The following is a 26,400-nucleotide window of genomic DNA, read 5'->3' as shown; positions in this document are numbered from 1 at the left end:
TGAGCCCGTGGCCCTGTCAGGGCCCGAGTCAAAGTCCTGACTTGGGAGCATTCGTCAGCTCAAGTGCTTTCCACGAAAGTTTCCATTCCTCCTGCCAAATTAGGAGGTAGGGAGAGAACTCAGTTTTCCCGGCTCAGGGGCCAGGCAGGCTTCCTGGGGGCCATGCAGAAGGCTCCTGGAGGGTGAGAGAGAAAGTGCAGGTGCCTGGTGAGGCCAGGTCTTTGAAGAGGCCAAGAGATGGTGTTCCCAACAGAAGAACGGCCTGAAGTTGAAAGGCCTTGGGGGTGTGAGTGTCTCTGCTTTTTCCAGAAAGATTTCTTAGGACATCAAGTCGTCTGAAAAGGTTTCCTTTTTGGAGAACAAGCCTCGCTCTTTGGGGTACTGGATGGTCTCTAAGAGGCACTGCCTGTCCCAGTTTCTACAAAGTTGGGGCAGCCACTCTGGGATAGGCCAGCCCAGCTCTGAAAGCGGAGCCAAGGGGCTGTTTCTGGAAGATGGAAGAATCTTGGTGAAACGGCACAAGTATGGGCTGTTCAACAATTAACCAGGTGAGCACGCATTACCCCAGGGGGCTTCCCATCTGCCAGCTGGAGACCCACTTGCTTTCACTACACAGGGTCATCTGTCTTGATTTTCTGGATTTCCTGTGCATGCTAAATGAGGCAGAATTTCAGGTGAGTTTCCCCTTCAAGAAGGGTCACAGGACGAGCCCCTTGCTGGTGTGGATAAGGGACAGGTACTTCATAATCCCTAAAACTTCCTGATCCCCAATTTTTAAAAGAAATGAAGTTGAACCTCTTCTTCATGTTAGATCTAATCCTTTACTCTCCAGGTTATCGGAAACTACAAGGATGGGGTGGTATCTAAGCTGTTGAAGTCGAAAACCTATTTAATGTGTAGAGCCTCCAATCTTTATCCCAGTAGCCTGCCACTGGAATATGAGCTCCAAGAAGGTAAAGATTATGTTTTTGTCTCATTCATCATCACATCCCCATGATACCCGATCCATAGTAAGACTCTGCTGAGTACGGATTGATTGACTGACTAATTGAATGAATGAGTGATTCTTAAGATACTATCATTTGAGCCACTCCTTTGGACTAAGTAAGATACTGTCTAGAAATGTCTGTAGCGTAAGAGTGTCCCTAGGAAGGCCCAGAACTGGGAGTGAGACTTTAGGCAGATATAGTCAAACTGCTGTATTTTCACTCGCAGTTTTATCTGAGAACCATTGCCCTTCTGAGTACCAGGCCAGTGATGCCAGTGGTCAGCCACTAAGCACTCTTCTCTAATCAGGCCTGGCCACACACAGGGTTCTCTGCAAGTTTAGTTGCTGGAAAAGCAGATAATCCTGCAGAGACAGGGCTCTAGAGAGGCTCCCATTCTGATGACTGGGGCTATAGCCACTTAGACTCACATTCACCACCAGCCTCCTTCCCAGGGAAAAACCTTTCTCTTCTAATGCAAACTGAGGACTTCCCTCCCTGATTTGCTTCTCCTCCAATTCTCATCAAGCCCTTGCTGATCTCTGGCAGACATCCTGCAGCCCCTCCTAGGGCTTCCACAGCCCCCTAGCACAGCACGCTGTCTGTAGGAAGGGCTGTGTTTGGGTTGAACCCAGCCACCCCTCTCCTTAGAAAGCCCCTGTGGCACCTTTGTTTTGGCTTTTTATCTCTAGGTCGACCTCTGAATCATCTCACAGTCTGATTCTCAACTCTGCCAACTGAACTGAGCCTTGATGTCTGCCCCCTTGAAGCTGGCCTGGGGGCAGCAGGGGTCTGCTGGGATCAGCTGATAAGCAGTGGCATTTCTCTCTGCTCACAGGGGCTCTCTTGAAGGGCAGGTCATCATCATCTTAGGAGATCCCAGGCTTTTGCCTGCAGGAGGTTCATCATGGCCTCACTTTCTCATCACAAAATCTCTCCAGCTTCAAGGGCCAGGCCCCCTAGTCTACTGGGAGCAGATGCACATCCTGACACACACCTCTGAGCCTGTCAGACTGGGCTGTTAAGTACAGACTCTGGACTGGAACTCCCTGGGTTGGAATCATGCCTCTTCCACTTATTATTGGGAAAGTCTAGAAAAATCCCTTGGTTTTTTTGTGCTTCGGTTTCCTCATCTGCAATGAGGGAATTCTAAGTGTCTGTCTCCTAGGATTGTCATGAAGACAAAATGACTCAACACAAAAGGATGCTTAGAACAATGCCTGGCCCATCCAGTGTCCTCTATATATGCTCCAGGTATATCAGCCCCCACGTGTGCCCCATGCTCATTCTGGAGGTGGCCCCTGCCCACCTGAGCCATATCACTCGATCTTGCTTTGGTTCTTCCCTAAAATTGGCAAGTGGCTCTGGCAGGGCAAATACCTGATGGCAAGACGTGCTCTGGCTGCAGAGCCTGGCCAGAAGTCAGAGGTCAGGAAGAGAAGACTGCGTGGGGACTTTTGGAGTTTCAATGTGTTTTACTAGTGTGTTTTAGTGTGTTTTGGAGTTTTACACCCAAAAGCAGGTATAGAGAAGAACAGGAAGACCCGGAGGATTCCAAATCTGTCCTGGTTTCCGCACCTATCACACAGAGCCAGGTTCATAATACACTCACTCCTCCCTGCACTGCTTCGTTCCTTTGCCCCAGAGATTCCCTGTGTCCTGGCACAGCTGAGTATTCCACCTTGAGGCTACCATGCAGCAGTTGGCCAGAACATGGCTTTTTAAAAAATGATCCAAATATCACTGCAACCTCAATTATTCCAGAGATGCTCTGCCCCCCTGGAGTATTCTGGTGTCCCAGAACAGTTACATGTTCCACCTTGGGGCTACCACTCAGAAGTTGACCAGAACATGACATTTTTGAAAAAAATCCAAATATCCCAGCAACCCCAATTATTCCATGAGATTATGAGCTCTGCCTCCTCCTTCAAAGGTGATTCCAACTCTTCTAGAATTTCTTGAGTTTTCCCTCCTAATCCCTCCTTTTCAATTTTTTTTTAGTGTACAATATATACTTTTTCTTTTTTTTGTTTTAGAGATGGGATTTCAGTATGTTGCTCAGGCTAGTCTCAAGTTCCTGGGCTCCAGCGATCTTCCTGCCTCAACCTCCCAAATAGCTGGGACTACAGGCACATGCCACCATGCCAGCTGTCTTTTTCTTAATACTGTAAATTCATATGGCATAAAATTCACCATCAATTTTTTTATTGTACTGATAGAAAGGCTTTGAATTGTTCTGGAAATGTTAGGGAATTAGATAGCTAGAATGCTTGCATAACATAGTAAATATACTAAAGTCCACTGGAAAAAAAATGAATTGACACATAATAACTGTACATACATACAGCGTGTAATAATCAAATCAGAGTATTAAGCATTACTATCATCTCGAGCATTCATTGTTTCTTTGTGGTGAGAACATTTAAGATCCTTTCTTCTAGCTCTTTTGAAATATACCATCCAATATTGTTAGCTCTAACCATCTTTCTGTGCAATAGCACACCAGAACTTATTTCTCCTATTTAACTGAGACACTGTAGCACTAACTAGTCTCTCCCCATCCACCCTTCTCACTCCCTTCCCCAGCCTCTGGTAACCACTATTTTACTCTCTACTTCTAAGAGGTCAGCTTTTTCAGATTCTGCATATAAGCAAATTCACCATTTTAAAGTATGCAGTTGAGTGACGTTAAGCACACTCACAATGCTGCACACTGTGCAAACTATCACCACTGTTTAGTTCCAGAACATTTCATCACTCCCAAAGAGATCCCCGTACACATTAAGCAGGCACCTTCCATTCCCCCATTAGTTGGCTAGGGCTGCCATAGCAAAAGACCTGAGACTTGGTGGCTTAAACAAAAGGCATTTATTTCTCTTTAACATATGCATTTTGGAGACCCTAGCTTCCAGCAACCACATATCTGCTTTCTGCCTCTATGGATTTGCCTATTCTGTATATTTCATATAAACAACATCACACAATAAGTGGTCCTTCCCTAAACTCTTAACCCCATGTGTCTATTCTGTAGAAACAAGGAGGCTGACCTTTCTTGCAGTACTTTTTGTTTGGCGGGGTCTGCCAGGCCCTTGGCCTACATCCAGCCCAGTTCTTAACCCCTAGGTCTGAGGGTGAGCCTCCCAGCCTAAGAAGTCAATGACCATTTGTGAATACCTGTTATGTACTAGCTGTTTCACCCAGGTTTTCTTGTCAAATCCTCGGCACACCCCCACAGGAAGAATTATTACTTCTTGTATTAGTCTGCAAGGGCTGCAGAATAAAGTGGCCAAAACTGGGGTCCTGAAACAACAGAAATGTATTGGCTCCTAGTTCTGGAGGCTGGAAGTCTGGGATTAGGGTGTCAGCAGGATTGGTTCCTTCTGAGGGCTCGGAGGGAGAATCTGTTCCAGGCCTCGCTCTTAGCTTCTGGTGGTTGACTGGCAGTCTTTGGGGTTCCTTAGCTTGTAGATGCACCATCACCCCAGTCTCTGCCTTCAGCATCACAGTACGTTAGCCTTGTGTGCGTTTCTGCCTCTGTGTCCAAATTTCCCCTTTTTATAAGGACACCAGGTATGGGAGGAGGGCCCACCCTAGTGAATTCATCTTAACTTGATCATCTGCAAAGACCTTATTTCTAAAGAAGGTCACCTTCATAGGAACTGGGAGCCAGTACTTCAACATCATTGTGGGAAACACAGCTCAACCCAGAAGATTCCCTTTTACAGAATAAGCAACTGAAAGTTCAGGAGGTCTTGTCCCCGGAATGAGACAGAGCTGTGTCACCACAAAGAAAAGACACAGGCAGAGGGAGGTGGGCCCTTGACTGCTCCTCTCCGGCCTCGGGGATGCGTGCACCTCCACTGGCTCAGTGCCACAGGGCTCCATTTGGCTTGCTCCAGCGTCATTAGTCCCGGCACATCAAGGTGACTTTACATTGTTTACAAGGGCCACTGAAAGTGCAGTCATCCCCCTCCCACACTGTCTTATCAATTCATTTACCTTTCCGAATTCCCTAACAGACTGCCAGCCAGGAGGGGTGGGCAAGGACCTGCAGTCCAGGAAGGGCCTGCCTCCACTTTATCTGGAAAGAAAAATCTATCTGCTTGGGGATAGACCTAAATACAACACACCGGTGCGACTAGGCCATTAATCATCTCTCGCCGGGACACAGGAGACCAGGAAGCAGCATTGTGGGCACGCTGGCTTTAAACTCAAGGGTGAGAAAGCTCTGGGGACACACCATTTCCAGAGGGCATTCTACAGGTGCATCAGGTGGAGGTCACACAGTTTGATGCTGGTGACATCTTGCATGGGAAGAGGAGGCAAGAAGGGCAGATTGATGTCCCCAAAGGATTCCCTGAAAGCAGGTGTTCGCGCTGAAATAAATACCCACCCCCTGGTGGCTGCAGAATGCCTTTTGACCAGGAATACATTTGCTGGGGAACTCTCCATGCCCAGCAGTTTGGCACATGCCTACAATCCCCTGGGGGATGCTGTATTCTTCTTAGAGGAGGGGGAGCTGCCTGAACAGGGACTCATGGAATAACAGGAGACCTAAGTCGACAAATCAAAGGCCCCCAGGCCCAGACTCCCTCTCCCCATTTCCACCATTTCCTTACTCCAGGAGACCTGCCCTGCTGCCCAGCCAGCCTGCATGGCATCCCATAAACACGCTGTCCCAGCTAGGTGTGTTCCTGGCTCCGCTGCCTCCCTTCTGTCTTACTTAATTTCTATTCATTCTTCAGGGCCCAGGTCAAGTGTGACATCTCACCTGTCCACTCCCTTTTCACAGCATCCCTCACCTCCAATCTCCTCCCACCACCACCAACACGTCTCATCTGAGTGTCTGTCACATCTCACATCGCCTTGAGTAGTGTGCTGTCTTCTCACCTGTGTTTGTCTCAAGCAACAAAAAGGCAGTAATAATGGAACAATTGCTGACATTCATTGAGCACTGTTGTGTGCTAAGTTCTGTGGAAAGCACCTGATCTACATTGCCTTATTTAAATCTTACAACTACCCTGATGGTCATTATTTTCTCCAGTTCATCAGCTGGGAAACTGGCAAGCCAAGTGGGCAAGTGACTTGCCCACATTGGACAATGGGTAGATGGTAGAGTTAGGATCAGCCTCTGCCTGGTATAAAAGCCCATGCTCATAGTGTTTCTGCTATGGCTCCCCACCCAAGTAGGGGGTACACAGTGACACTTTCTCATGGTGTTAGTGAACTAAAGCAATAGGATTTCCACCAAGAACACAACTGGAAGGGAATGCACAAAGAGAGATGGGCTTGCACTGGCTGGGTGCACCCTGTGGGGCGTTTCCAGGGCTCAGGGCATATCTACCATGGTTTGAGTCTTTTCCTCTGGCTGAGTAAGAGAAAGATCTTAGAACTTAATGACTGCTGGGAGATTTCCCAGTTATTGGATAGACCCCATAGGGAATAGTTAGATCTCCCTAGTCTTTCCTTCAGGATGGGATTTAAAGCGGGAAAAGGAGGTGAAGGGCAGGAGAAGGGCAAGGGTGGAAAGTTTAGGAAGTCTCAGAGCTGGATGTGGCCAAAGCTCATGCTGGCCATGGATTCCAGCAGCTCTTCCCAGGCCTTCTGTCTTGTTCCTTATAAACTGGGGATAGAGAGCTGATCCCAAATCTGCTCTGTAAAATGGGAGGGCTGAAGATACCTATACAATTCTGGTCAGCAATAAACACGCTATTATTCTGCAGTTTTTCAGAGCTGCCATTAGTATACTTTGGTCAAAAGCAGCCAGAACCCCACTGTGACCAACTTAAGCAGAAATAGAACTTATTGAAATGATATAAAGTAATTCATATTAAAAAAAGGAAAGACCATCTGGGTGTGGTGCCTCAAGCCTGTAATCCCAGCACTTTGGGAGGCTGAGGTGGGCACCTGAGGCCAAGAGTTCAAGATCAGCCTGGCCAACATGGTGAAATTCTGCTAAAAATATAAAATTAGCCAGGCGTGGTGGCACGCACCTATAATCCCAGCTACGTGGGAGACTGGGGCAGGATAATCACTTGAACCTGGGAAGCGGTGGTTGCAGTGAGCTGAGAGTGCGCCCCTGCACTCCAGCCTGGGTGACAGAGCAAGGCTTCATCTCAGAAAGAAACAACAACAACAATAACAGAAGGAAAGACTGAGGAAACGAAGGTGGCTCTGGGAGTCTGAGAACAGAATGTGGTGGCTTCTTTGGGACACAGTCACTAGAATGAATGAGCTCCAAGCAACTGCCAACCCTGCCTCCTTCTGCTTAAAGGCCAAAAGCCACAGGAAAGATACTGACTGGCTTAGCCTGGGTCACATGATCACCTTGGGTGGTGAGGAGGTCGGAGAGGTTGACAGCTCACTAGGACTATGCACAATGGGAGAAAAGTAATTCCCCAAAAAGAGACTAGGGTCCTGCACCTCTCCAAAAGCAAATGGATGCTGGTAGTCAAACTTTAAAAGTAGAAATTGTGCTGGGCGCGGTGGCTTACGCCTGTAATCCCAGCACTTTGGGAGGCCAAGGCAGGTGGATGGGGAGATTGAGACCACCCTGGCTAACACAGTGAAACCCGTTCTCTACTAAAAATACAAAAATTAGCCGGGCGTGGTGGTGGGCGGCTGTAGTCCCAGCTACTCAGGAGGCTGAGACATGAGAATGGCATGAACCCGGAAGGTAGAGCTTGCAGTGAGCCGAGATCCCGCCACTGCCTCCAGCCTGGGGGACAGAGCGAGATTCCGTCTCTATAAATAAATAAATAAATAAATAAATAAATAAATAAATAGTTCAGGACTCTCAGGAATATGAATTTGCCATATTGAAAAAAAATCTCTGGGGATTTTGAGCCTTTTAAGGGATAGAGAGATTGATGGCAGCCCTCTACCATATCTCTGATAAGTTTCTGTTCTTCCTCCTGCCCCAGGATATCAGCTCCATCCAGCCCTGCTGCTAGCCCCTCTCCAGGACTCTGTCCTATCAGTTCTCCCCTCCCTCTCTCCCATCACTGATTCTCTCCAATGACTCCTTCCACAAAACTTACTGAAATGCTTTAAAGTCGGCTCTATTCAACATCAAAACAAAACAAAACTGCATTGTGTTGGACCCTGCCTTCCCCTCAGTCTATTTCCCTACATTGTGCAATGTCACCCCCTGGACCATGGATCTTTTAGAGTCTTATTTACGTCTCCCTTCTACATGTGGCTGTGTTCATAACCAGGTAACTGCATTAAATGCAGTGTGCTCAAAACCAGATTTATCATCTTCTTCTATAAACGCACTCTTCTGCCTGTGTTCCCTCTTAACTAACAGTACCACCATCCACCTCATTCCCCAAACTGGAAGCCTCCAAGTCCTTAACTCCTCCTTCTCCCTCCACATCTAATTAGCCACCAAGTCTGATCACCAGGATATAGCCAAATTTGATCTCATTCCTTCCCTCCTAGCAGGTGTGAGGTGATATTGCAGTTCTGATTTGCATTTCCCTGATTATTAGTGTTGTTGAGCCTCTTTTCAAGTATTGTTGGCTATCTGTATATCTTCTTTAGAGAAGTGTCTATTCAAGTCCTTTGCCCATTTTAAAATCAAGTTATTGGCTGGGGTAGGTGGCTCATGCCTGTAATTCCAGCACTTTGGGAGGCTGAGGTGGGGGATTACCTAAAGTCAGGAGTTCAAGACCAGCCTGGCCAACATGGTGAAACCCTGTTCCTAATAATAATACTAAAAATTAGCCAGGCATGGTGGCTCATGCCTGTAATCCCACCTACTCAGACGGCTGAGGCAGGAAAATTTCTTGAACCTGGGAGACAGAGTTTGCAGTGAGCCATTGCACTCCAGCCTGCGAAACAAGAATGAAACTCTGTCTCAAAATCAATCAATTGATCAATCAATCAAGTTATTTGTTCTTGTTTCAGCTGTTGAATTGTAGGAGCTTCTTGGGCATTCTGGATAGTAATCCCTTATCGGATATGTGGTCTGCAAATAGTTTCTCCCACTTTACAGATTGCCTTTTCACTCTGTTGATGGTTTGCTTTGCTGCATGGATTTTTAGTTTGACATGATCCTACACATCCAATTTTGCTTTTGTTGCCTGTGCTTTTGGTGTCAAATCCAAGAAATCATTGCCAACTTTTTCTCCTATGTTTTCTTTTGAAGATTTGCAGTTCCAGATCTTGCATTTAAATCTTTAATCCATTTTAAGTTGATTTTTGTATATAGTGTAAGATAAGCATTCAATTTCATTCTTCTCCATATACAAATACAGTTTTCTCAGCACCAATTGCTGAAAGGACTATCTTATCCACATGTATTCTTGGACCCTTGTGAAAGACGAGTTGACCGTATATACATGCATTTATTTCTGGGCTGTCTATTCTATACTATACCATGGTCTGTGTGTCTGTTTTTATGCCAGTACCATACCATACTGTTTTAATTTCTATAGATTTGTAGTATATTTTGAAATCAGGAAGTGTGATGCCTCCAGTTTTGTTCTTCTTGCTCAAGGTTGCTTTAGTTATTTGGGGTCTTTTGTGGTTCCATATGAATTTTAGATTGTTTCCTCTATTTCTATAAAAAATGCCATTGAGATTTTTGATAGGGATTGCACCGAGTCTGTAGATAGCTATGGATATATGGCTATTTTAACAATAGTAAGTCTTCCAATCCATGACCACAGGATGGCTTTACATGTATTCCTGTCTTCCTTAATTTGTTTCATCAATGATTTGTACTTTTATTTTGAGACCGAGTCTCTCTCTTTCACCCAGGCTGGAGTGCAGTGGCATGATCTCAGTTCACTGCAACCTCTGCCTCCCTGGCTCAGTGATTCTCCTGCCTCAGCCTCCTGAGTAGCTGGGATTACAGGCTTGCACCACCACACCTGGCTAATTTTGTAGAGATGGGGTTTCACCATGTTGGCCAAGCTGGTCTTGAAGTCCTGGCTTTAAGTGATCTGTCCACCTCTGCTGTAATCCCGAAGTGCTGGGATTACAGGTGTGAACCACTGCATCAGGCCAATGATTTGTACTTTTTAGTGTACAGGTGTTTCACCTCCTTGGCTAAGTTTATTCCTAAGTATTTTATTCTTTTTGAAGCTATGGTAAATGGGATTTCTTTCTTAATTCCCTTTTCAGATAGCTTGTTGTAGGATATAGAATGACAACTAATTAGGCCAGGTGTGGTGGCTTCGGTCTATAATCCCAACATTTTGAGAGGCTGAGGAAGGCAGATTGCCTGAGTCCCAGAGTTTGAGACCAGCTTGAGCAACATAGCCAAACCCTGTCTCTACAAAAACTACAAAAAATTAGCCAGGTGTGGTGGCATACACCTGTGGTCCCAGCTAATTGGGAGGCTGAAGGAGGAGGATTGCTTGAGCCTGAGAGGCAGAGATTGCTGTCAGCCAAGATTGCACCACTGCACTCCAGCCTGGATGACAGAGCAAGACCCTGTCAAAAAAACAAAAAAAAAGAAGAAGGAAGGAAGGAAGGAAGGGAGGGAGGAAGGGAGGGAGGGAGGGAGGGAGGGAGGGAGGGGGAGAGAGAGAGAGAGAGAGAAAGGAAGGAAGGAAGGAAGGAAGGAGAAAGAAAAAGAAAGAAAGAAAGAAAGAAAGAAAGAAAGAAAGAGAAGGAAAGAAAGAGAAAGAAAGGTAACTGATTTTTGTATGTTAATTTTGTATCTTGCAACTTTACTATATTTATTAGTTCTAACAGATTTGGGAGGATTTTTCTGTATATATTATGTCATCTGCAGAGATAATTTTGCTTCTCCCTTTCTGATTTCTATGCCTTTTGTCTCTTTTACTTGCCTAACTGCTCTGGCCAGGACTTGCAGTACTATGTTGAGCCAAGTGGTGAGAGTGGCCATCCTTGCCTTGTTAATTTTCTTATTTAAAATATCCAATGGCTCTCCATTTTCCATGGGATAAAACCCAAGTCCTTTAGTTTTCATAATTCAGCTCTAACTCATATTCCTGGTCACATCTCTCGCCGCCCCCTGGCACATGGTACTGTCTCCCTTGCACCGCTGCATTCTCTTTCATCCCTCTGCCTGAAATACAGCACCGGCCTTCAAAGCCCAGCTCTAGTGTCACCTCCTCTAGGAGCCTTTCTCTACTTCAGCCACTGCTTCCTCTGAACTCCTACAGGATTGTGGGACACACTCTCCTAGAACACATATCACACAGTACTGTAAAGATTTGTTCACATGTTGGTCTCCATCCCTGGGAGGTAGCTCCTGGAGAATGAGGACTTGCTTTTTCTTGTTTTTATCATCCTCTGTCCCACTACCAACCAGTGCCTATCCCAGCTCCTGGCATTCACTAGGTAATCTATAAATGTTCGTTGAATGAATGAATGAAAACGAATTAGGAAACATAGAGTAAATGGGTGAAGAGTAGGGTAAGAGATCAACATAGGATGAGTGAGAAATGGTCTGCAGGGTGTCAGATGAGAACGTTGTGCACTGCACAACTCCAGGAGGCACCATTCATGGGGCAGTGCGTATGAATTTCCTAGAATTGGGCAGATCACAATGTGGGCAGGTATGTGCAGCAGCCCCACAAAAAGAACTGACTTAGGAAGGGATAAACCCTCTTCTAGGAGAAAAAGAACCAGCTACCAGTTAATATTTGAGTTGGAAGAGGCTTTTGGAGAAGAGAACATAGATGAAAATGATGAAAGAGGCATTTGAGCAAGTGCAGTAGACATCATGGATTGCCTTGTAGTCTTCCAGTTTTCCTGGCTGGCTGGGCCAATTACTGTAGACGTTAACAATGCCAGGTGTTTCTCCAGCTTCCCTTATAGTTAGAGGTTTCCATGTGTCCCAGTCAAACAATAAGACTTAAGGGGAAGTTTGCTGGGGTGGAAAGGGAAGGCATTTGGGCAATATTTTACTCCATGATAGAAAGTGAGACAGACCAGGGGAAAGAGCTGCAGAAGCCATTGTATAATCATAAAAAAGAAACTTGGAGAGGAAAAGCCAACATGCCAAGGACAGCAGAGCACAAGGATGGAAAAGGTGTGGGACTATGGCTCACTGGTGACCCGCTGAGCCAAGAAACCAACCCTGGAACCAACTACTTCTTGTTATAGAAGACGATGCATGTTTCTATTGCTTAAATCACTGTTTCCTTTTCATAGTCTCTCTGTTACTTGCATCCCAAAGCATTCTAACTAATAAATTAGGTGTGGTGCTACATATGGTAAATGGTGCTACATATGGCCCAGAGCCAGACAATTAATATAAACTGCATGTAAACCAGTAGAAAAGCCCTGAGACCCCACAGGTTAAGAATCCTAAAATGCAGCCGAGAGAGGTGGCTCACATCTGTAATCCCAGCACTTTGGGAGGCTGAGGTGGGTGGATCACCTGAGTCTAGGAATTTGAGAGCAGCCTGGCCAACATGGTGAAACTCCATCTCTACTAAAAATACAAAAATTAGCAGGGCGTGGTGGCACACGCCTGTAATCCCAGCTGCTTGGGAGGCTGAGGCAGGAGAATTGGTTGAACTTGGGAGGCGGAGGTTGCAGTGAGCCGAGATTGTGTCATTGCACTCCAGCCTGGGTGACAGAGACTCTGTCAAAAAAAAAAAAAAAAAAAAAAAAAAGGGTCCCTAAAATGCAAACATTGGTAGAATAATGTCAATGGTGTGAATTTCATTTCACACTTTCAGTTATTCCATTTCTCCCTCTAATAAGTTGGCACCATTTTCCCTTTTATTTATTTATTTTTTGAGACAGAGCCTTGCTCTGTGCCCCAGGCTCGACTGCAGTGACAGGATCTTGGCTCACTGCAACCTCCACCTCCCAGGTTCAAACGATTCTTGTGCCTCAGCCTCCTGAGTAGCTGGGATTACAGGCACGTGACACCACATCCAGTTAATTTTTATATTTTTAGTAGATATGGGGTTTTACCATGTTGACCAGGCTGGTCTTGATCTCCGGAACTCAAGTAATCCACCCACCTTGGCCTCACAAAGTGCTGGGATTATAGCCATGAGCCACCGTGCCTGGTCACCATCTTCCTTTAACCCCAAGCCCCACTTCCAAAAAATTATTGTCAGTCTTTGGGTTAGAAGAAAACCTGCCCATTTTGCAGCCCTTTACAAAATGATTCCTCACTGTTTCAGTCACAGTAGCCCCTGGGCATATGGGACAAGGTGAGGAAACACCCAAGGGACAAGTGGCAGCAATGAAGATGTCCTTTCTTTGTGAATCAATTGGGCTGCAGGAGAGTTTCTTGGGGAGCTTCTTTTGCACCTGAGCACATGTTATCCAGGCACTGTTCTAGGCACTTTACACATGTTCACTCATCTGATCCTCACAGCAGCCCCTGAAGTGGAGATACCATTATCATCCCATTTTACAGATTAAGAAACTAAGAAACTGAGGCACTGGGAGGTCCTGTAGCATTTCCACCTTGAAAGAGGCAGAGCTGGGATGGAAACCAAGTCAGTCCAGCTCCAGACCTACGTTTTCCCCCACAATCTGTTCAGTGATGGTGGCAACTCCTTTCTGGTTTTATGGTTATTAATCCATGCCCCTCCAGGAAGAACCGTAGAGCTTTGGAAGGAGCAGAAAGCCCTCTGTCTTGATTTGCTTGCATATAAGGACTCTGCCGCCCTTCTGTTGGCTAACTCAAGGATGCAAATTTTCTGAGCTTCCCTTCCAGCACTGACACAACGGAATGGGGGTAAGAGGGTCACCATCTACTGCCTAGAGGATTACACGAGGCTGACTTAATACATAACTTGGAACTCCATAATCTTACCCCGTAGATTGCTTGGTATTTGCCTTCAGTAGATTCAGAGGTAATTAAATTACCGTACAAGTAGTTTTCAAGTCTGAGGCAGACTTGAACTAAAAGTAAAGCCTTACTAATTCAGACAAATGGGGGAGGCATGAAGGAAAACAAGAAGGAACTGTAGCTTTCCTTTCAAAAGAAACACATTTTTTACATTTCTAGTACTTACAGTAAATCACACTAAACATTAATAGCAGCCAAATGGAGTTCTTGCTGAGTTTGGGTGAATGAATAAATAAAACTAATTTTAATTAGCATATTCCTTGTATACAAATATATTCTATTAATATACTTTTGAAAGCTTGTTGTTTGAAGGTTAAACATTCATTCATACATCCAACAGGCAGCGTGGAGTATCATCACAGAGAATCTACAATGTGCTACTGTGTGCTCTCTGCTAGAAGCTGAAGATAAGGAGTCAACAAGATTCAGACAATATCCTGGAAGAATCTGCAGACTAAGAAAAGATATATGCACAAATAAATAATGATACAATATGCTAGGATTTATTAGGAATATATAGACAACGTACTGAGTGACTACAGTTATGGAACAACTGACTCTCTCAGAGGAGGTAAAGGAAGGATTCACTGGGAAGGTAATCTTTGAGCTGGGTTTTGAAGGATGAGTAAGAGTCTACCAGGAAGAGAAAAAGAGGAAATCAAGGGTGGCCACAAGACAAGGGCCAGAGTAATTCAGGGGTCCGGTGATAATGCTCCAAGGTGGCTAATCGTCATTCGTAGGAGCTATGGCTCAAGTGTCACAAATTGTGACTTGTTGAATAGAAGCTTTTATTTGATAATATAATGCAGAAAACATTTTAAGTACAGAAACATTTTTAATACAGAAAAGTGCAAAAGGTAATAGATGCTCATGTACTTGCCACCAGAATGAACAAATGTTATTCTTATGTCATTAGCTACGATTTTTTTTTTTTTTAATAAAACTTTGTGGCCAAGCGCAGTGGCTCATGCCTGTAATCCCCGCACTTTGGGAGGCTGAGGTGGGAGGATTGCTTGAGGCCAGCAGGTTGAGGCTGCACGAGCCGAGATCATGCCATTGCACTCCGGCCTAGGTGACAGAACAAGACCTTATCTTAAAACTAAAACTAAAACAAAAGCTTTGCATCATTAAAACACTGACGCTGCACCGCTGGTGTTCTGTCACCTTCTCTAGTGCCCCCTCCCTGACTGCACTCTCCAGAGCAGACCCCTCTCTTTTCCCCTCTGGCGGGGCCTCTGTTTTTTCCTTATGGCATCTCCCACTGTGTGAGGTCACCTTGTGGTTTGCTGATGTGTCCTGTACCGTCCGGTCATCTCCATAGAAGAGATGCCTGTAAGGTCTTAGTCACTGTGGGGCTCCTCCATGCTGCTGCATATTTGGTGCTGATTTAATGTGTAGAAGAAAGGAAGGAGGCCAGGCTCAGTGGCTCACGCCTGTAATCCCAGTACTTTGGGAGGCTGAGGCAGGTGGATCACCTGAGGTCAGAAGTTCGAGACCAGCCTGGCCAGTGTGGTGAAACCCTGTCTCTACTAAAAATACAAAAATTAGCCAGGTGTGGTGGTGGGCAACTGTAATCCCAGCTACTTGGGAGGCTGAGGCTGGAGAATTGCTTTAACCCAGGAGGTGGAGGTTGCAGTGAGCCGAGATAGCGCCATTGCACTTCAGCCTGGGCAACAAGAGCAAAACTCTGTCTCAGAAAAAAAAAAAAAAAAAAAAGGAAGGAAGGAAAGTAGGAAGGGAAAAAGGGAAGAAGGGAGAGCTTGTAGGTTAGTGTGAACTCTTCTAGGAGGCAGAAATAGAATCTTCAAATGAAGGAACTGTAGCAAAGAAGGGACAATAATTCCACTGAATTCCACAAATACGTGTTGAGCCTCTCCAAGGTGCAGGGCTCTGTGGGAGGCACAGGGCAGACTCATGCCCTCCAGGATCTTACCCTCCAGGAGTAACTGAGGCTCCTAAGAGCTCAGCCACTAGCCAGCCCTGGGACGGGAGTGATTCGGAGAGTGTTTGGCAGATTTGGGAAGTCTGGGTCAGTCTCCTGGGGCCAGAGACCATGGTGTCAAAGCCTTTGTCAGTCACTATGGATCCAGAGGTGGGTAGGCTGGTGGCAGGTCTGGCCTGGGCCTGGAACTTCACATTGTAACCAAGGAGACCAACCAAGGTGAAAATGTTACAGGCAAATAGAAGAAATTGACATTCAGGGAAGGTGACAAGTTACACATTAAACCACAGAGCAGGAAAGGGCAGAACCTCCTCCATAGCATAGCCCACAAGCGCTGCCTTTGTGCTCAGCATGGTGAAGGAAGTCTCTCCACCTCAGATATTAGCAGTTCCCTTCCTTGTATTTCTGGGAGGAGGCTTTGGGCTGGGAGTGTGACGATTTGGTATTAATAGGTGATTCAGGAAGAAGAGTGAGCCCTGGCCCGTTCTCCTGATAACTCCCCTTCCTTGACCACCTCACAGATACCATTCATTGAATAAGTGTTTATTGAGCATCTGCTGTGAGCCAGGCATTGAGCTAAGGACCAGGGATTCAGAGATGAATAAACTACTCTCACTGTTCTTAAGAAGGCAAATACATAAAAGGCAAAATATGTACAGTACAGTAAGTGCTAAGGCAGAGGTAGGACCAAATTCCTTGGGTGATGCGGGATTTGACTGGAGTTGGAGGAGAATGTATGAGGAGGTGGGGTATTTGAGTTGGGTTTTGAGGGCTGTAGAGGAGATTGCCAGGCATAGAGATGGGTAACAGCATTTTCCAGGTAGATATTTTAAAAGCATAAAAGGCCCTGGGAATGGACAGAGAAGGAGTGGGAGGGGGAGGAAGTGGCAGGAACTAGTCATTGGGCCTCAGATGCTCCACCTTGCCTGGACCTTGCCTGGCAGGTGCTTTGTGGTCCCCTCAGAGCAGCCTTTGTGGTCAGCTTTGTGGTCCCCTCAGAGCAGCCTTACTTAACAGCCCACCTGTTTATGTGTCTGTGTGTGCCATTCAGGTTAAGCTGTAACCCAGTGGCTGCCGGGACTCCCATCAGGAATGCATAGTGCAGGGCCAGGGTTGGTAATTAGTGGGGAGGCCCGTGGCTGGGGCATCTCCTATTTGTGTCTAGATCCATGAACAACACATGGTTAAGCAGCATGGTGAAAGTCAGAGACTGATTTTGATTGGTAAATTAAAGGTTTGTAAACTATCATTGAGGGGAGTTCTCAAGTGAGCTTTTCTTTCTTTAAATTTTTCTGAGACAGGGTCTCACTCTGTCACCCAGACTGGAGTGCAGTGGCATCGTCACAGCTCACTGCAGCCTCAACTTCCCCGGCTCAGGCGATTCTCCCACCTCAGCCTCCCAGGTAGTTGGGACTATAGGCTCGAGCCACCATGCCTAGCTAATTTTTTATATATTTATGTAGAGACTGGGTTTCGCCATGTTGGCCAGGGTGGTGCGACAGCCTAACCATGTCCCCCCAAACACCGGTGTCTCTTCTCTTTTCTGCGTGTTTTCTCTGCTGCTACTGGAACTTGCTCTGCCCAAAGGAGGTACCACCAGGAGGGTTAATGTCCCGGGAGGAATCCTCAGCCAATGGGCATGTGAGTCATTAGTAGAATGCCCCAGGCTCCCGGTCCTTTGGTGAAAAGACTGAAGTTTGCTGTATCCTCAGGCCCAGCTGCCCGTAGCAGTAACATGCTCCTTAGCACACCTTTTGCTGTCTTTTCTCTCTCCCCTGTTTTACTTTTCCTACTTCCTTACTGTGCTTCCTGAAATCATTTCCCAAATAGAACATCTGTACCGAAGGGTTTGTCTTAGGGTCTGCTTAGGGGGAAACGAAACTAAGACAATACCTGGGCTAGCTAAAATGTTTTGAAACTACTCTCCCTTGCATGCTCAGAGTGTAAGAATCCAGTGGGATCTGTGGGCTTTACTCACTGGGGTGAGGCTCGAAGCCAGAACCCCACACGGTTCAATAACCAGCCAGCAGCGAATTCTAGAAAATTCTGGTGGCCAGTGGGCTATGCGGTACTAAGAATTCCACCTCTGGAATCTTGGTGTTTGCCTGAATGGACCCTCCAAGCAAAGTACACTTGGAGTACCTAAAAGGACAGAAAGGCGGGACTTCCCTGAGCCTCTAAAACAGGTTGTGTGACTGTTTTCTGCTTGCCTGCCAGTAGAAGGTTAGTTCATACATTTCTCTACAAGGACATAGTTTGGTCTGTGACTTGCTCCTTTTATAACATGATTGTAGGAGGTTGTAGGGAAGTAGCTAATCCTCATTCTTTTCAAACTCCTCGAACACCTCGGCTGTGAGATTTCAGGCCTGGGACTCTGATGGATAATAACACCCTCAACCAAGGCAAAGATGGGGTTCCCTCCCTGCAGTGAGCTCAAGCGCCAGCCTGACCTTCAGGGCTGAGTCATACCCACAGACCTTTGTCTCCCCTCAAGCCACCTTGTATTGTAGTTCCTAGGAAACAGCCTGGACCAAATGCAAGGGCAGGAGAGAAACACCTTCTGTTTCTGAAGGTGCCCCCTTCTCTTGGCACGTTTTTCCCCCTTTAGCTGAGTTTTTGTTAGAGGAGCCAACTCTCTAACTGTGAAGTACAGGAAAAATATAGTCATAAGATGGACAGGTCGGAAACCTTAGCCTCTTCTTGGAAATGTGTGGTCTAAAGCTGCCTTTGGCTTACACCATGTGGCTACTGTTGAACTGTTTATGTGCCCGACTGAGACAACCCCTATGTGTGCACTGGATCCCCCGTTACCCCTTGCCCAACCAAAGTCATTCTCAAGTAATTCTCCCCTTCTCTCTGCATCACTGATTTCTCCCTTCTTATACCATCTCAATCATCATAGCAAACATGCTGTTATTCCCTCAGTATTTTTTTATTGTTTATTTGTTTTTGTTTTTGTTTTGCAAGGGGTGGTGGGAGGGGACAGGGTCTCACTCTGTTGCCCAGGCTGGAGTGCAGTGGTGTTATCATGGCTCAGTGCAGCCTTGAACACCTGGGGTCAAGCAATCCTCCCACTCACATAACTTGCTCGCTGACCTCCCGAGTAACTGGAATTACAGGTGTGCACTACCACACTTGGCTAATTTTTAGATTTTTTTGTAGAGATGGCATCTCACTATGCTGCCCAACTAGTCTCAAACTCCTGGCCTCAAGTCATCCTCCAACCTCAACCTCCCAAAACGTTGAGATTGCAGGCATGAGCCACCATGCCTGGCCTATTTCTCCAGTTTTATAAAGTTCTGACCTCTCTTTCCAACGCAGTTTCCACCCCCTCTTCTTTGTCTACTCTATTGCAAAACTTCTTGGAAGAGTTGACCATACTCACTGTCTCCAATTTCTCTTCTGACAATCTCCTGTACATAACAGGCCTTCCTTCCGACCATGACACCAAACAGCTGTTATCAGAACACCCACGGCCTCCACATCACTAAATCCAGTGGTCAGTTGCCCATCCTAACCTAATTGAGCCTCTCTGCAACACATGTGCCATAGCTGATCACTCCCTACTGGATACCATGCTCTTCTCATTCTCCTGCTCCAGCTCTGGAGGCTCCTTCCTAATCTCCTTTGCTGGTTTCTCCTCATTTCCTGAACCTCTAAGAGCTGGAGAAGCCTGGAGATCAGTCCTGAGCCTTACCTCTTCTCTACCTACATGTATTCCTCTGGCCATCTCCTCAGGGGTTGTAGCTTTAAGTCCTTGCTATTGGCTGAGGCTCCTAAATTTACATTCCCAGCCCAGTTCTCTTCCTCAAATTTCATATTTTTATATCCAGTCATCTGATTCCATTTGAATGTCTAATAAACATTTCAAATTATGTCCAAGTTTGAGCTTCTGCTATCCCCATTCGTGCCTCTTAGAAACCTGCTGTTCTCATCTTAGTCAACGGTTTTTCAGTCTTCCAGTTGCTCAGGCCAAAACCCTTGGAGTATCTTTAACTCTCCTCATTCTCATCCCATATCCAATCCTAGCACTTCCTCTTTTACACCCTGGTACAAACTCTTTCCTACCTAGATTACTGCCTTCTAACGAGGCCCCTTGCTTCCGCCATTGTCCTCCCTCTTTCTAGTCACCATATAGAGACCAGAACGAACCTGCTAAATTGGAAGTTGGTCATGTCACTGCTGTGCTTCAAACCCTCCAAGGGCTTCCCATCTCATGTAGACTAAAAGCTAATGTCCTTTCAAGAAGCTCCAAGGTCCTCCATATATTGTCCCCATTTCCTCTCTGACTTATCTTTTTTTTTTTTTTTTTGAGACAGGAAGATAGAGTCTCATTCTGTCACCCAGGCTGGAGTGCAAACTCCTGACCTCAGGTGATCCTGATCTCAAGCCTCAGCCTCCCAAACTGCTAGGGTTACAGGTGTGAGCCATCGTGTCCGGCACTCTCTGACCGATCTTCTACCATGCTGTCATCATGCACCTGCTGCAGCCACACTGGCCTCATTGTTCTTCCTTCAACACACCGGCTGTGTCCCTGCCTCATGGCTTTTGCATTTACTGTTCCCTATGCCTAGAATGTTCTTCCCCAGATACCCACGTAACTTGTTCACTCACCTCCATCAGGCCTTCATACATATGAGACCTTCCCAGTGAGACTTTATCTGCATATCCTATGCAGAATTATAACTCATTCCCCTAAACATTTCTATTTCTCTTTCTTATTTTCCCTAACACTTTTCATTTTGTAACACACTATATATTTTACTTAATTATTTTGCTAATTGTCTATCTCTCCCACTGCAATATAAACACCACATTTTTGCTTTCTATTTATTACTATATCCCTGGCCCCTAAACAATGTCTGAAGCATAGTAGAAATTCAATAAATATTGCTTGGAAAATGTATGAATTCTAATCCTGGCTCAGAACCTAAATGACAGTTCTAGAGATTCTAAAAAAGAATATTGGGCCAGGTGCACTGGCTCATGCATGTAATCACAGCACTTTGGGAGGCTGAGGCAGGAGGATCGCTTGAGCCCAGGAATTTGAGACCAGCCTGGGCAGCAAGGCAAGATCCTGTCTCTACAAAAAAAAAAAAAAAAAAAAAAAAAGTCAAAAAAAGTCAAACATTAGCTGGGTGTAAGGTGGCCCCATTCCTATAGTCCCACTTACCTGAGAGGCTGAGGCAGGAGAATCACTTGAGCCCAAGAAGCTGAGGTTGCAGTGAGCCATGATGACATCACTGCATTCCAGCCTGGGCAACAGAGTGAGACCCGGTCTCAAAAATATATATATATCGGTTATATTATGCTTCTCATTATAATAGAGTAGCTTGTATTCGACCAATGTTTCCACCAAGAATAAACAGAAAAGCTGGATAAAACACAAAACTGTTGGAGGGTATCAAAGAGCTTTCAAAACAGTGGAACACTGAGCTTGAAAACATCTCAAGCTCCCTGTTAGAAACTTTGGAAGACTACACGCTGAGAGGAAGGGACATCAAGGGTAGGACAATCCTTAATAAGTCTAAACCCACTTTGAATCATCTTAATCCTTGATTGCACTGAGGTGGTCTGCCCTGCTCTACCTGCCTTCCAGAGGAAAGAGTGAACCCTTTCTGGAGGGAGATAACATTTGATCACTCCCTCTATGACTGTCCTTATGCAAATCTGGCGTTCCATAAACTCTTCTGGCATACAAAAGAGGACAAAGTCAATAGAAACAGAGCTGCTGACAACAGAGATATTTGCATTACTAGGCATGAACTTTTAAATAAATATAATGAAAATCTTCCAGAAAATAATTGAAAAGGTGGGGAAGTTCATCTCAGAATTGGAATTTATTAATTCTACCATTGAATAATACAATAATGAATTAAGAACTCAATACCTGGATTTAACAGCATAATAGACAAAAATGAAGAAAGGATTATTTTACTGGTAGATAGATCCGTTGGAAAAAATCAGACTAAAACACAAAGAAAAAAACATGCAAAATACAAAAAGAGAGCAAAGTTTTAGGAGAAATGGTGAAAAGTTCTCAGATATGTGTCTCTAGAGTCCTAGAAGTGGAGAAGATACATGCTTCGTGGAAGCAATAAAGAAACAAAGACCTGGGATTTTCAAAATTGATGAACGACATCAAACCAAATATTCAAGAAGCACTGCAAACCCCGAGAAGGATAAATACAGAAGAAATCACATCCAAGCACATCCTAGTAAAACGTCTGAAAATTAAAGACAAAGGAATCTTAAAAGCAGCCATAGTAAAAATTAAAAAAAAAAAAAAAGCATCTCCCTAAAAAGAGCAACAAGAAGTCTGACAGCTGACTTCAGAACGTAAATGATGGAAACCAGAAGGCAAGAAATGGCATCTTTAAAGTGCTTAAAGAAAAGACAGCCAACCTGGAATACTCAGTGAAAACATACTTCAAAAGTAAAAGTAACGTAACGACATTTTCAGAGAAACAAAAATAAATATTCCATTGTGGCTGGACCCACATTAAAAGGAATACTAAAGATAGCTCTTCTCAGGCAAGACAAAAATGATCCCATATTTGAACATAAAAATACAGGAAATCATTATGAAAAATGAAAAGGACATATGTATGGATAAGTCTAAAAGAATATTGAATAGAATATAATCTTCAATATTATATTGAATAGAATATACTCTTCAATTATATTGAATATATATTCAATATATTGAAGGGGAAGGGAAGGAAATAATGGATATTAGAGTAGAAATCATTTAAATAGAAAATAAATGTATATAAGAGGAAAACAACAAGGTGAAAATACGTTCTCAGAAAAGACTAATACATGGGAATGAAAAGAGAAACACAGTTGCAGAGCCTACAAACTTAAAAAGAAGATAGGAGACTATCATAACTTTGTGTGGGTATAGTTAAAAAATATTACTGAACAAATTTCTTTAAAAATCTTGGACATATGAAAAAACAGAAAATCTGAATCGTTCTCTTTATATATTAAAATATTTAAATCTATAGTTTACATCTCAGACGGTTTCATTGGTGAATGCTTCCAAACATTTAGGGGAAAAAATGGCACCAATTGTACTCAAACTTCCGGAGAATAGAAGAGAGAACATTTCCCAACTTATTATTTGTAGGGAGTATAATCTGGCCAGTGTAATCAGATATAAAATATGATAAGGAAATTACAGAAAAGGAAAAAATATAGGTCCATATCCCTCACAAATATAAATGCTAGCCAATCAAACCTAGAGTTATATAAAAATGAAATACTAGCCAATCAAACCCAGAGTTGTTATATAAAAAGGAAAATATGTCACAACTACTTAGGGTTATTATAGGAAACCAAGGTTTTTTTTTAATCATTCAAAAATCAATATAATTCACTATATTTGCAGAAAAGACAGAAACATGTGGTTATTTTAACAGATGCAGAAAAAATGTTGATAGAATTTGTTACCCATGATTTTAAAACAACTCTTAGCAAACTAAGAATAAATTAGAACTTCATTATTTTAAAAAAGGCTATTTATGAAAAACCCACAATAAACCTCACTTTCACAATAGTTGTAAATTATTAAAAGCCTTCTTTTCCCCCATTTCCCCTTTCCTCATGAAATTGAGAATGAGACACAAATATTCACAAATATCACTTCTGTTGAACATTGTGCTGAGAAGCTAGCCAGAGAAGTTAGGCAAAGAAAAGAAATTAAAAGTTTAAGAATTAGAAATGAGGAAATAAAATAGTCACTATTTGCAGGCAGCATAATTATGTGGAAAATTTGTAAAATAATAAATAAATGATTACAATTAATAAGTGAACTTAGTAAAAGCCCTGGATATAAGTTAAAACACAAAAACCAATTATACCCCTACATACCAGAACCAAACAATTAGAAAATATAATTTTAAAAAAGATACAATTTACAATAGCATTTTAGAAATCTCATACCTAAAAATATATATATAACAAAAGATGCACAAAAATTCTTACATAAAAATTATGAAAAGTTACTGAGAGAAAATAAATCCCAAATAAGTGAGAGGATATACAATGTTCATGAATTATAAGACTCAATATTGTAAAGAGGTAAATTGTTCATGAATTGATCTATATATTTAATGTAGTCCCAATCAGATCCCCAGCAGTTTTTTAGAGAAATTAACAACCTGATTCTAAAATTTGTATGGAAATCCAAAGGCTCAATATAAAACAGGTAATCTTGAAGTAGAAAAACAAAACTTGAGAACTTTACAGCAGATGGTAAGAATGTATAAAGTTCTAATTCAAACAGTATGTTGTTGGTGCAAAGACAGAGAACTAGACCAATGGAGCAGAATAGAGAAACAGAACCACACACATAGGGTTATTTGACTTATCATAATTGTGTCCCTGCAGTGAAGTGGGAAACAGTTGCCTTTTCAATATATGGAAATGGGTCAATTGGATATTCATTCACAGAACCCATTTCCAGATTGAAAAACTAAATGTGAAAGGTAAAAAGTAAAGCTCTTTCAAGTAAACATAGAGAAATATTTCAATTATCTTTGGGTAAGCAAAGATGTCTTAAATGGGTCATGGAAGCACTCACGTAAAGAAAAATATTGATAAATTGGCATTAAAAATAGTGCTTCTGTTTATCAAAAGACACCCATAAGAGAGTAAAAAAGCAATCACAGATTGGAAGAATATATTGGCAAAACTCATCTCTGACAGAGACTTATATCCAGAGTAGATGAAGAATTCACACAAATCAGTAAGGAAAAAATATAACCAACCAAATTTTAAAACAAGAAAAAGACTTAAATAGGCATTTCACACACCAAAAAAAATTCAGATGGCCAATAAGCACAGAAAAAGATGCTCAATGTGAGTTGTCATCAGCGAAGTACAAATTGACCACAATGAGATACTATTCCACATCTACCAGAATGCTAAAATTAAAATTCATCAAGCTATGTACATGTGCTTTGTACATTTTCTGTATGCAGATTTCCAAAAAATTAACTTCAAAAATAGCTACGTATTACTTTTGATTTTTTGTTATTTTTGTCAACTGTATTAAGGCATAATTTACATACAGTAAAATGCATCCATTCTAAGAGTACGGCTTGATGGATCTAGACCAGGGATCAGCAAACTATAGCCCGTGAGACAAATCCAGCTATACCCATTTGTTTACATATTGTTTATGGCTCCTTTCATGCTACAGTGACAAAATTAAGTAGTTGCAACAGAGATCATGTGGTCCTCTAAAATATTAACACCTAGCTTATCACACAATCAAGATATGGAATGCTCCCTTCACCCCCAAAAAGCTCCTTCCTGCCCCTTTGCCCAGATCTACTCCTGGCCCCAGACAACCACTTTGTGATATTCTAGTTTTGCCTTTCCTGGAATTTTATATAACTATAATCATAGAGTATATACTTTTCTGGTCCAACTTAATTCATTTAGTGTAATGCTTTTGAGATTCATTTATGCTGTTGTGTGTCTGTAGTTCAGTCCTTTTTATTGTGGAGTGTTATTCCAAGATATTGTCATATCATAGTAACAATTACCACTGGTTGGTGGACATTTGGGATTGTTTCTGGTTTTCAACTATCACAAGTAAAGTTGCTATAAACACTTTTGTACAAATCTGTGCATGGACATATGTGCTGATTTATCTTGAGTAAATAAAAGTGGAATTCTGGGTTGTATAGTAAACGTATGTTTAACTTTATAAGAAACTAGCTAACAATTTTCCAAAGTGGTTGACCATTTTGCATTCCCACCAGTGATGTATGCAAGTTTTAATTGTTCTAAATCCTCATCAGTACTTGGCATTAGCAATCTTTTCAATTTTAGCTGTTCTAATGGGTATGTGGTAGGATCTTGTGGTTTTAACCTGCATTTTCCTAACAATTAATGATATGCTTTATTGTGTGCCTATCAGCCATTTGTATATCTTTTTTGTCTGTTCAAATATTTTGTCCATTTTTAAATCAAGTTGTTTTTCTTATTGAACGGTAAGACTTCTTTATGTATTCTTGGTAAAAGTCAGGGTGTGTGTGTATGTGTGTGTGAGTGTGTGTGTGTGAGTGTGTGAGTGTGTGTGAATGTGTGTGTAGTGTGTTGAGTGTGTGAGAGTGTGTGTGAGTGTGTGAATGTGTGTGTGTGTATGTGAGTGTGTGAGTTTTCTTGCAAGACATGGCTTGAGTTTTCATTTTCTTAATAGCATCTGTATTTGTTTCCTATTGATGCTGTGACAAATCGCCACAAATTTACTGACTAAAAGCAACACAAATGTACTATTTCATAGTTCTGGAGGTCAGAAGTCAATTTCATGGAGCTAAAATTAGGTGTTGGCAGGACAACGTTCCTTCTGGAGACTCAAGGGGAAAATTCATTTCCTTGCCTTTTCTAGCTTCTAGAGGCTTTCCGCATTTTTTTGGCTGGTGGCCCTGCATCATTCCAACCTCTGCTTCTGTCATCACATCTACTCTGACCCTTCTCCCATCCCCCTTAAAAGGACCCTTGTAATTACACTGGGCCCACTTGGGTAATCCAGGAAAATCTCCCTATCCCAAGATCCTTAATTTGATCACATCTGAAGAGTGTGTTACCATGTAAGGTTATATATGCACAGTCCCAGGATTAGGATATGGACATCTGTGGGAGGCCATTATTCA

At 43.4% G+C, this 26,400-nt stretch overlaps 1 long non-coding RNA gene across 1 annotated transcript; it reads left to right on the top strand.

Moving 5' to 3' along the window:
• Nucleotides 1-25: 25 nt before the first annotated feature.
• LOC123574610 (uncharacterized) lies at nt 26-25,735 on the top strand. The gene is made up of 3 exons (XR_006699628.2): nt 26-548; nt 833-953; nt 14,129-25,735. It is a non-coding gene; the product is annotated as an uncharacterized lncRNA (long non-coding RNA).
• Nucleotides 25,736-26,400: the final 665 nt, after the last annotated feature.

This window comes from Macaca fascicularis, chromosome 7 (assembly GCF_037993035.2).
Source record: "Macaca fascicularis isolate 582-1 chromosome 7, T2T-MFA8v1.1".
In the NCBI taxonomy this organism is placed as follows: Eukaryota; Metazoa; Chordata; class Mammalia; order Primates; family Cercopithecidae; genus Macaca; species Macaca fascicularis.
Note: the sequence above shows the minus strand (reverse complement) of the source record. Positions and strands in the feature narration are given on the sequence as shown.